This window comes from Heptranchias perlo, chromosome 9 (genome assembly GCF_035084215.1).
Source record: "Heptranchias perlo isolate sHepPer1 chromosome 9, sHepPer1.hap1, whole genome shotgun sequence".
NCBI lineage: Eukaryota > Metazoa > Chordata > Chondrichthyes > Hexanchiformes > Hexanchidae > Heptranchias > Heptranchias perlo.
This window is the reverse complement of record NC_090333.1, coordinates 65871869-65884585: the sequence shown is the minus strand read 5'-3', so window position 1 is coordinate 65884585 and position 12717 is coordinate 65871869. Positions and strand designations below refer to the sequence as shown.

Sequence of the window (12717 nt, the reverse complement as noted above, 5' to 3'; positions counted from 1 at the left end):
TGTGAACATGGCTCCCCACTAGGAACCCAGGGATCACAGAGACACCCTATCATCAATTCTTCTTGCTGTGAAGTGATTATAATGTTGCACATTATTTTCTGCATATAATACTCCCCTCCCCAAACCAATTTTCTCCCCTCCTCACCTGATATGCTTCTGATAGGTCCTTGCCTAGTTGACCATTCTTCATGTGTGAGTCTGAACAGTGTTGGGCTGGCTATTCAACCATGATAGCCATGCTAAGAGCATTACTGTCCTCTCTCGCACTTCTCAGCAAGGGTCACTGAACAGTGACTACAATCGGGAACTCGAGCTGATTTGCTCTAACCCAGAGACACAGAAGCCAGTTGTAGCATCCCTACCACTACAATGACTGAGATTTAAAAAAATTACTATTCATTCTCGAGATATGGGTGTCGCCAGAAAGGCCTGCATTTATTGTCCATCCCTGGTTGCCCTTGAGAAGGTGGTGAGCTGATCTTCTTGAACCGCTGCAATCGAAATGGTGAAGGTTCTCCCACAGTGCTGATAGGTATACATCACCAAATTCAACACAGACCACAGATTTTCAGGTCAGAGGCTGGGTATTCTGCGGCGAGTGACTCACATCCTGACTCCCCAAAGCCTTTCCACCATCTACAAGGCACAAGTCAGGAGTGTGATGGAATACTCTCCACTTGCTTGGATGAGTGCAGCTCCAACAACACTCAAGAAGCTCGACACCATCCAGGACAAAGCAGCCCGCTTGATTGGCACCCCATCCACCACCCTAAACATTCACTCCCTTCACCACCAGCGCACCGTGGCTGCAGTGTGTACCATCCACAGGATGCACTGCAGCAACTCGCCAAGGCTTCTTCGACAGCACCTCCCAAACCCGTGACCTCTACCACCTAGAAGGACGAGAGCAGCAGGTACATGGGAACAACACCACCTGCAGATTCCCCTCCAAGTCACACACCATCCCGACTTGGAAATATATCACCGTTCCTTCATCGTCACTGGGTCAAAATCCTGGAACTCCCTTCCTAACAGCACTGTGGGAGAACTGTCACCACACGGACTGCAGCGGTTCAAGAAGGCGGCTCACCACCACCTTCTCAAGGGCAATTAGGGATGGGCAATAAATGCTGGCCTCGCCAGCGACGCCCACATCCCATGAACGAATAAAAAAAAAGATTGTACCTACATTCACTGACAACCAAGTATGTCTGGTGCTTTCTAAAATTTTGTTGGTCTACTCTACTCCAGCAAAACCAATCCTGCAAACTGTGAGGCACCTGACCACTTCCAATGCACATCCCTGATTAAGGCTTTAATTCTCCACTGTTAAAAGGGCTTCCATATCTCTGAGAGTTTTGTGAGAATTGAACAGCACGGTTTCCATTTTAATGATACAGGCCCTTGGAAAATATGTTCTCCTAAATGGCAGTATATAGAGATAGCTGGAGCTGCCAAAACACGCAGAGTCCCATCATAATCTTCTACAGCATTTGTACGCGTACTAATGTATGTTGAGCAGAACTCTTATTGTGAATAAGTTGGCCATCGTCTTTTAGACTTAACTTCAGATATTCTTGGTTGATCTCAACTGTTCTCTTTCTCCATGGTCTTCCAGTTGGTCATATGGTACATGTTTGCTGTACTGCAATGGAAAACAAATTGAATACAATACCTGCCATTCATACCTTAATTGGTTTTATTCTTCGAAGGTCATTGGCCTTCTGTGAATTACTTTGGTACAAAGACCCCAACTAGCCCTTACCTATAATGAAAATGTTGCTCCACTTCACAATTAAACAAAGGGTCTATTAAAAGATCTCTCAAATTCAAATCAGCTAGCATCATTTTTACATAGAATTACATAGAATTTACAGCACAGAAACAAGCTCAACTGGTCCATGCTGGTGTTTATGCTCCAAACGAGCCTCATCCTATTAGGATATCCTTCTATTCCTTTCTCCCTCATGTACTTATGTAGCTTCCCTGAAAGGCATCTATGCTATTCGCCTCAACTACTCCATGTGGTAGCAAGTTCCTATTATTATATCGTCACCTATTACAATGGCATCTTTACAAACCTTCAGTTGAATGAATGAAGAATAAATTTTCCTTAGTTCTGTGGCCTGAAGATATAGCTGTTGGGAATTCAGTAAGCGTTGGGACAATTCAATTTGAAATCACTTGAAAACTACATAATCTAAGGGCTCGTGACCTCTCCATACAGCTAAATTTCCAATTCATAGAATCATAGAATCATAGAAGTTACAACATGGAAACAGGCCCTTCGGCCCAACATGTCCATGTCGCCCAGTTTATACCACTAAGCTAGTCCCAATTGCCTGCACTTGGCCCATATCCCTCGATACCCATCTTACCCATGTAACTGTCCAAATGCTTTTTAAAAGACAAAATTGTACCCGCCTCTACTACTGCCTCTGGCAGCTCGTTCCAGACACTCACCACCCTTTGAGTGAAAAAATTGCCCCTCTGGACCCTTTTGTATCTCTCCCCTCTCACCTTAAATCTGTGCCCCCTCGTTATAGACTCCCCTACCTTTGGGAAAAGATTTTGACTATCGACCTTATCTATGCCCCTCATTATTTTATAGACTTCTATAAGATCTCCCCTTAACCTCCTACTCTCCAGGGAAAAAAGTCCCAGTCTGTCTAACCTCTCCCTGTAAGTCAAACCATCAAGTCCCGGTAGCATCCTCGTAAATCTTTTCTGCACTCTTTCTAGTTTAATAATATCCTTTCTATAATAGGGTGACCAGAACTGTACACAGTACTCCAAGTGTGGCCTCACCAATGCCCTGTACAACTTCAACAAGACATCCCAACTCCTGCATTCAATGTTCTGACCAATGAAACCAAGCATGCTGAATGCCTTCTTCACCACCCTATCCACCTGTGACTCCACTTTCAAGGAGCTATGAATCTGTACTCCCAGATCTCTTTGTTCTATAACTCTCCCCAATGCCCTACCATTAACGGAGTAGGTCCTGGCCCGATTCGATCTACCAAAATGCATCACCTCACATTTATCTAAATTAAACTCCATCTGCCATTCATCGGCCCACTGGCCCAATTTATCAAGATCCCGTTGCAATCCTAGATAACCTTCTTCACTGTCCACAATGCCACCAATCTTGGTGTCATCTGCAAACTTGCTAACCATGCCTCCTAAATTCTCATCCAAATCATTAATATAAATAACAAATAACAGCGGACCCAGCACCGATCCCTGAGGCACACCGCTGGACACAGGCATCCAGTTTGAAAAACAACCCTCTACAACCACCCTCTGTCTTCTGTCGTCAAGCCAATTTTGTATCCAATTGGCTACCTCACCTTGGATCCCATGAGATTTAACCTTATGTAACAACCTACCTTGCGGTACCTTGTCAAATGCTTTGCTGAAGTCCATGTAGACCACGTCTACTGCACAGCCCTCATCTATCTTCTTGGTTACCCCTTCAAAAAACTCAATCAAATTCGTGAGACATGATTTTCCTCTCACAAAACCATGCTGACTGTTCCTAATTAGTCCCTGCCTCTCCAAATGCCTGTAGATCCTGTCCCTCAGAATACCCTCTAACAACTTACCCACTACAGATGTCAGGCTCACTGGTCTGTAGTTCCCAGGCTTTTCCCTGCCGCCCTTCTTAAACAAAGGCACAACATTTGCTACCCTCCAATCTTCAGGCACCTCACCTGTAGCGGTGGATGATTCAAATATCTCTGCTAGGGGACCCGCAATTTCCTCCCTAACCTCCCATAACGTCCTGGGATACATTTCATCAGGTCCCGGAGATTTATCTACCTTGATGCGCGTTAAGACTTCCAGCACCTCCCTCTCTGTAATATGTACACTCCTCAAGACATCACTATTTATTTCCCCAAGTTCCCTAACATCCATGCCTTTCTCAACCGTAAATACCGATGTGAAATATTCATTCAGGATCTCACCCATCTCTTGTGGTTCCGCACATAGATGACCTTGTTGATCCTTAAGAGGCCCTACTCTCTCCCTAGTTACCCTTTTGCCCTTTATGTATTTGTAGAAGCTCTTTGGATTCACCTTTGCCTGATCTGCCAAAGCAATCTCATATCCCCTTTTTGCCCTCCTGATTTCTCTCTTAACTCTACTCCGGCAATCTCTATACTCTTCAAGGTATCCACTTGATCCCAGCTGCCTATGCATGTCATATGCCTCCTTCTTCTTTTTGACTAGTGCCTCAATCTCCCGAGTCATCCAAGGTTCCCTACTTCTACCAGCCTTGCCCTTCACTTTATAAGGAATGTGCTTACCCTGAACCCTGGTTAACACACTTTTGAAAGCCTCCCACTTACCAGACGTCCCTTTGCCTGCCAACAGACTCTCCCAATCAACTTCTGAAAGTTCCTGTCTAATACCATCAAAATTGGCCTTTCCCCAATTTAGAATTTTAACTTTTGGGCCAGACCTATCCTTCTCCATAGCTATCTTGAAACTAATGGAATTATGATCACTGGTCCCAAAGTGATCCCTCACTAACACTTCTGTCACCTGCCCTTCCTTATTTCCCAAGAGGAGGTCAAGTTTTGCCCCCTCTCTAGTCGGGCCATCCACATACTGAATGAGAAATTCCTCCTGAATACACTCAACAAATTTCTCTCCATCCAAGCCCCTAATGCTATGGCTGTCCCAGTCAATGTTGGGAAAGTTAAAGTCCCCTACTATTACCACCCTATTTTTCTTGCAGCTGTCTGTAATCTCCTTACATATTTGCTCCTCAATTTCCCGTTGACTATTTGGGGGTCTGTAGTACAATCCGATCAAAGTGATCTCTCCCTTCTTATTTTTCAGTTCTACCCATATAGACTCAGTGGGCGAACCCTCGGATATATCCCCTCTCACTACTGCCGTGATGTTCTCCCTAATCAAGAACGCAACTCCCCCTCCTCTCTTACCTCCTGCTCTATCTTTCCTATAGCATCTGTACCCTGGAACATTGAGCTGCCAGTCCTGCCCCTCCCTTATCCATGTTTCAGTAATAGCTATAACATCCCAGTCCCATGTACCCATCCATGCCCTGAGTTCATCTGCTTTGCCCATCAGACTTCTTGCATTGAAATAAATGCAGTTTAATCTAGACTTCCCTTGGTCTTTGCCCTGCTTTCTCAGACCATCTGTCCGGTCATGTTCTGTGCACTCTCCCTTACTGCCTTTTGTTTCTGTCACCACTTTATTTCCCACTGACTTCCTGCATCGGTTCCCATCCCCCTGCCACATTAGTTTAAACCCTCCCCAACAGCACTGGCAAACACTCCCCCTAGGACATTGGTTCCAGTCCTGCCCAGATGCAGACCGTCCAATTTGTACTGGTCCCACCTCCCCCAGAACCGGTTCCAATTATAGGATGATGGTTAATTTGATATATTTAGGATTATTATCTTTCGCATTAACCAGATGTTTACTGGTGAATGCTGGTTTGGAATTAAACAGCATCACAAGTATAGTCCTCGCAACACTTTACTTGTTCCATTGTTCTATTTATTACAATTTTAAACAAAAACTGCTTAGAGGCTTATATGGAGATGTAGTAACGGTCAGGAATTATAGAGCACATATTGAACTGTGTGACTTTGACATGTTTCTAAGTATTCCCTCTACACTAAGTTTATGGTGAGCAGTGATATGATCTAACAAAATGCTTGAGATGCGCACTGAAGTAATGAGGTAGCACAGAGGAATAATAACACTGCAAAGGGTAACCACATTCATAATGCAGATAAATGGAATGGTAAGAATGATGAATAGGGGAACTAGGAGGCAAGTGAATAATTGGGGTGACAAAAGTAATGGGAGAATGCTTAGTGAGAGAGGCAGTGACAAAGTAAATATGGCAAATAAGCATTTTGAATTTACTGCTACACACAACTTTGCTTTGCTTGACTGAAGCCAGTGAATGCTGAATATTACAGTCAATGACCTAAAGGAGGTTTTTTTTTGTTGAAAACCAGGATTCTTCACCTCTTGAAGAGGAGGAATAGGGTGGGGAGAGAGATTTAAATTAGCCAGGTGAGTGAGGAAATCAGTTTTTTAAAATCAATAGCAGGGTGGGATTGGAGGGGGGGCGGGGATGTTGGGGTAGTGGAGATAAGAAGTTTTACAGATGTTAAGCAACATGGTAAATTAACATGGGGAAGGGGACCAAATGATGGGAAAGGAATCAAAGGAACAAGCTGTCTGTGTATCAATGCTAGGAGAATTACAAGGAAATAAAGGAGCTCGAAGTACAAATCCGGCGAGAGGGGCATGATGTGGCAGCAATAACTAATACCCGCAAAACCCGGAATTAAATATACCAGGATGCAGGCACCCGGAATTTCCATGGAGATTCTCCCGATCTCCCAATCTACCAGCCATTTGCATCAGCTCTCCGGAGTTCCCGCTAAAGTTATGGCCGGAGAAGGGATAGGGAAGGGGTGGGATAGACTGCATTAATGAAGCACATCATTGTGGGGTGAGAAAGGAGGAGTCTCGACGAGTCCGCTCAGCAGCTGCAATCACCAAATCTAATTAACAGGAAAATGCACAGCCCGAGGACCGTTGTGAAGAAGAATCTAGCTCAGGAGATCTGTAAGACATAGAGAAAATGTTTCCGCTTGTGGAGAATCCAAAACAAGGGGTCATAAATATAAGATAGTCACTAATGCAGTACATCCAATGAAGAATTCAGGAGAAACTTCTTTACCCAGAGAGTGGTGAGAATGTGGAACTCACTACCACATGGAGTAGTTGAGGCGAATAGCATAGATGCATTTAAGTACATGAGGGAGTAAGTAATAGAAGGTTATGCTGATAGGGTTAGATGAAGAGGGGTGGGAGAAGGTTTCTTGTGGAGCATAAACACCGGCATAGACCAGTTGGGCTGAATTGCCTGTTTCTGTGCTGTAAATTCTGTGTGATTTGTGGTAATATTATGCAAGCTGTTAACTTGTATATAGATTGGGGGGAAGAATAGCTGCACAGGTATGGAAGGGAATAGATGGATTGATTCCTAAAGCAGCACCTCTTCAACCCAACAAAGCAGTAGACATCACTTGATTTAGTTATGAGTAGCAAACTATAGTTAGCACTCTGGCATGAAGGGAGGATCTTGAGAATAGTGACCATAATATGATTGGATTCACTAGCAGGCTTGGAGGGAAGAAAGAAGAGTCACAAACCAAGGTTTTGGATGTAAACGTGACTTAACTTCAAAGGGATGAGGAAAGAACTGACTTGAATCTGGTGAGAGAAATTATTGTTTGGTAAGTATGATTGAGGCTTGCTCCCGATAGTTTTTTCTTCTGATTGGCACTACAAGAAGCAGCTTCTATTAGAGTAAGACCGGACTCACCACGATCTGAAATTTAACCTTGTGTGTTATATAGCACGTGGGACATGGTGTCCCATAGGGCCCACGATGCTGCCCTTTTATTGTTGTAAGCTTGCTGCTGGATAGTATGTAGGATTCCATTATGACTCCTGCCGCTTCAGGAGATAGATAATATGAGTAAACCAAGACGGTACCTGTAACAAGCTAAACCGGTTTATTCATGAACAGAGTTATTTGTGGAAGCAATGAGTTTAGGTGAGATATTGAACAGTGCAATGCATTACTAGGAATCTGGAAACCGCTCACAAGGCGTAATCAAACAAACCAGTCAAGCACGCCCCTTTAATTTAAGTTTGAGATGAAGTTCTCAGGAAGAAAATAAAGAATCATGTTCTTTAGCGAAAGCAGATTATAGAATCTGTGTGAATTCTAGGAACAAATGGACTGGGATTTTCTTCTCTTGGCGGGGGGGAGGGGGGGAGGAGCAATGCCACTGGAAATCTGATGCAGCCTTTGCACCAGTTCGACTGACCCGCCATGCCAATTTGACTAAATTTGGCTGGCAAATTTCCTGGGGTCAGTTTCATTTGATTAAATTTGGCTAGCTCCCGGTGGTATTCCAACTGGTGCTGGGAACTTTCTGCTGGGTAGCAGTGGGAAGGGAAATGGCTGCTACTGCTGGAGACAGCTGTCTGCAACAACATAGATCCGCAGGCAGTCTCGAAGATTTTTTTAAAAATAGAATCATAGAAAGGTTACAGCACGGAAGGAGGCCATTCGGCCCATCGAGTTCGCGCCGGCTCTACGCAAGAGCAATCCAGCTAATCCCACTCTCCCGCCCTTTCCCCGTAGCCGTACAAATTTTTTCCTTTCAAGTAATTATCCAGTTCCCTTTTGAAGGCAATGATTGAATCTGCCTCCACCACCCCCTCGGGCAGTGCAGTCCAGATCCTAACCACTCACTGTGTAAAAATGTTTTTCCTCATGTCACCTTTGGTTCTTTTGTCAATCACCTTAAATCTGTGTCCTCTGGTCCTTGACCCTTCCGCCAATGGGAACAGTTTCTCTCCATCTACTCTGTCTAGACCCTTCATGATTTTGAATACGTCCATCAAATCTCCTCGCAACCATCTCTGTTCCAAGGAGAACAACCCCAGCATCTCCAGTCTATCCGTGTAACTAAAGTCCCTCATCCCTGGAATTATTCTAGTAAATCTCTTCTGCACCCTCTCTAAGTCCTTCACATCTTTCCTGAAGTGCGGTGCCCAGAACTGGACACAATACCCCAGTTGTGGCTGAACCAGTGTTTTATAAAGGTTCATCATGACTTCTATACTTTTGTACTCTATGCTTCTATTTATAAAGCCCAGGATCCTGTATGCTTTTTTAACCAATTTCTCAACCTGCCCTGCCACCTTCAACGATTTGTGCACATATACCCCCAGATCTCTCTGTTCCTGTACCCTTTTTAGAGTTGTGCCCTCTAGTTTATATCGCCTTTCCTTGTTCTTCCTACCAAAATGTATCACTTCGCATTTTTCTGCACTAAATTTCATCTGCCACGTGTCCACCCATGCCATCAGCCTGTCTATATCCTCTTGAAGTCTATCACTATTCAACTCACTGTTTACTACCCTTTCAAGTTTTGTGTCATCTGCAAATTTTGAAATTGTGCCCTGTACACCCAAGTCCAAGTCATTAAGTCAAGAAAAGCAATGGTCCCAACACTGACCCCTGGGAACACCACTGTACACCTTCCTCCAGTCTGAAAAACAACCGTTCACCACTACTCTCTGTTTCCTGTCCCTTAGCCAATTCTGTACCAACGTTGCTACTGCCCCCTTTATTCCATGGGCTGCAATCTTGATGATAAGCCTGCTGTGCGGCACTTTATCAAATGCCTTTTGAAAGTCCATATTCACCACATCAGCTGCATTGCCCTCATCTACCCTCTCTGTTACCTCATCAAAAAAAACCTTTCAGGTTAGTTAAACACGATTTGCCTTTAACAAATCCATGCTGGCTTTCCCTAATCAACCCACCCTCGTCCAAGTGATTGTTAATTCTGCCCGGATTATCGTTTCGAAAAGTTTCCCCACCACTGAGGTTAAACTGACTGGCCTATAGTTGCTGTGTTTATCTTGCACCCTTTTTTGAACAAGGGTGTAACATTTGCAATTCTCCAATCCTCTGGCACCACCCCCACCGTATCCACGGATGTTTGGAAGATTATGGCCAGTACCTCCGCAATTTCCACCCTTCCCTCAGCAACCTAGGATGCATCCCATCCGGACCCGGTGACTTATCTACTTTAAGTACAGCTAGCTTTCTAGTACCTCCTCTTTATCAATTTTTAGCCCATCCACTATCTCAACTATATCTTCCTTTACTGAGACTCTGGCAGCATCTTCTTCCTTGGTAAAGACAGATGCAAAGTACTCATTTAGTACCTCAGCCATTCCCTCTGCCTCCATGAATAGATCTCCTTTATGGTCCCTAATCGGCCTCACCCCTCCTCTTACTGCCCGTTTACCGTTTACATGCCTGTCGAAGACTTTTATGTTGGCCGCCAGTCTATTCTCATACTCTCTCTTTGCCCCTCTTATTTCCTTTTTCACTTCCCCCTCTGAACTTTCTATAATCTGACTGGTTCTCACTTGCATTATCAACCTGACACCCCTTTTTTCTGTTTCATCTTACTCACTATCTCTTTTGTCATCCAGGGAGCTCCGGCTTTAGTTACCCTACCTTGTGCGAATGTGTCTAGACTGTACCCGAACCATCTCCTATTTAAAGGCCACCCACTATTCGATTACAGTTTTGCCTGCCAATCTTTGATTCCAGTTTACCCGGGTCAGATCTGTTCTCATCCCATTGAAATTGGCCCTCCTCCAATTGAGTATTTTTACTTTATAGAGTGGTCCATATCCTTTTCATAGCTATTCTAAACCTTTTGATACTATGATCGCTGCTCCCTAAATGCTCCCCCACTGACACTTGCTTCACTTGGCCCACCTCATTCCCTAGAACCAAGTCCAGCAATGCCTCCTTCCTGGTTGGGCCAGAAACGTACAGTTATCCTGAACACATTAAAAAAATTCCTCCCCCCGTTTGCCCTTTATATTATTATTGTTATCCCAGTCTATATTAGGATAGTTGAAGTCCCCAGATTTCACTACTTTATAGCTTCTGCACCTTTCTGTAATTTTCCTGCAAATTTGCTCCTCTATATCCTTCCCACTAGTTGGTGGCCTACAGAATACACCCAGTAGTGTAATGGCACCTGTTTTATTTCTTAACTCTATCAAATAGATTCTGTCCTTGACCCCTCCAGGACATCCTCTCTCTCCAGTACTACAATAATCTTCTTAATCAATACTGCCACCCCCCCTTTTTTTTCCTTCCCTATATTTCCTGAACACCTTGTATCCAGGAATATTTAGTCCCAATCCTGCCCTTTTTTGAGCCAGGTCTCCATTATCACCACAACATCATATTCCCATGTGGCTATTTGCGCCTGCAGCTCACCAACCTTGTTTACCACGCTTCATGCTTTTACACACATGCACTGCAAACCAGTCTTAGACTTTCTTGTATTCTCTCTTTGTCTAATCCCACCTAATACTGTACTATCACTTGCTCTAGTGCTATCTTTCTCCCCCAATCCTTTGTGCCCCTTGTTTCTCCTTTCCATTGTCACATCCTGGTGCCCATCCCCCTGCCAAATTAATTTAAACTCCCACCCACCCACCCGCCCCCCACAGCACTAGCGAACCTCCCCGCAAGGACATTGGTGCCAGCTCCGTTGAGGTGCAACCTGTCCGGCCTGTACAGGTCCCACCTTCCCCAGAACTGGTCCCAATGCCCCAGGAATCTAAAGCCCTCCCTCCTGCACCATCTCTCTAGCCACGCATTCATCTGCTCTATCCTCCTATTTCTATACTCACTAGCACATGGCACCAGGAGTAATCCGGAGATTACTACCTTTGAGGTCCTGCTTCTTAATCTCTTTCCTAACTCCTTAAAATCTGCCTGCAGGACCTCATCACTCTTTCTGCCTACGTTGTTGGTACTGATATGGACCACGACCTCTGGCTGTTCAACCTCCATCCCCCCCCACCCCCCCGCAGAATGTTTTGCAGCCGCTCAGTGATATACTTGACCCTGGCACCAGGGAGGCAACATACCATCCTGGAATCACGTCTGCAGCCACAGAAACGCCTGTCTGCTCCCCTAACTATAGAATCCCCTATCACTATTGCTCTCCTGGCCTTTCTCCTCACCCCCGTACAGCTGCGCCATCCATGGCGCTGTGGACTCCTGGCCCGAAAGAAATGGCAACATTTACGAATGTAAAATGACACTGCAATTGATTTCATTTTTAGCACCGTTATTGCTGTGATTGATGAATGGCTAAAATGTTCAAATTTTACATGACATGAGGAATAGTAAGGCATCGGGCCTAAGTACCAGGAATATGTGAATACATTTTGATAGGGTCCACTAGGCAAAGGGTATCTATGATAGTGTTTGTTTGAGCTCCAGAGGTCTTCCACATTAAAGCAAGATCTAATGAGTTCCTTATACACAACAGTGGTAAAACATTTTACAGAACATTTCGTGGCACTTCCTAGGCTGTGTAAGGAATCTTACAACACCAGGTTATAGTCCAACAGTTTTATTTGAAAATCACAAGCTTTCGGAGGCTTTCTCCTTCGTCAGGTGAGTGTGTGATTCCTTGAAGGTTACCGCATATATAGTCAGAGAACAATGCCTGGTGATTACAGATAATCTTTCCAACTGCCCGTTGTCAAGGCAATCAGACAGAGAGACAGTACATACAGGACTACTGAATATACAAACGGTCCGAACCCAAAGACAGAGAGAGAGAGAGAAACATCTGAAAGGAAGAGAAAGAGAGAGAATGACCAGTTGTATTAAAAACAGATAACTCTTTTTTCGCTGGTTGGGTTATGTGTAGCGTGACATGAACCCAAGATCCCGGTTGAGGCCGGGATGTAAGGTAATGGAAGGTGTGAAATGAAATCCATTGAATCGTTTGAGATCCCCTCAGTGCCCCTCCCAAGAGAAAGGGAATGGAAGTTATTTTTGGACAAAATTCTACCATTTGTACACCGCTGTTCCATTGAGCTGAAATGCTTTACTGTAGTGCCAGGTACTGATGGGTTCCAGTACTGATATACCAGTCTGCTGGCTCTCAGTGGGTTGAGTGCAGTAATACCCTCTGAATGAAATGCCTGGAAGTAGCAGCCCATTCAGACAATAGGGAAGGAAGGAATGGCCTGTTTGGTTTTCATGCACAAGAAACAGGTTTCTCTTGTAAACCA

At 44.5% G+C, this 12717-nt stretch overlaps 1 protein-coding gene across 4 annotated transcripts in view; it reads left to right on the top strand.

The window, feature by feature from the left end:
* nos1apa (nitric oxide synthase 1 (neuronal) adaptor protein a) overlaps nt 1-12717 on the top strand; it is a 381173-nt gene that overhangs the window by 356593 nt on the left and 11863 nt on the right. The window lies entirely within an intron of this gene.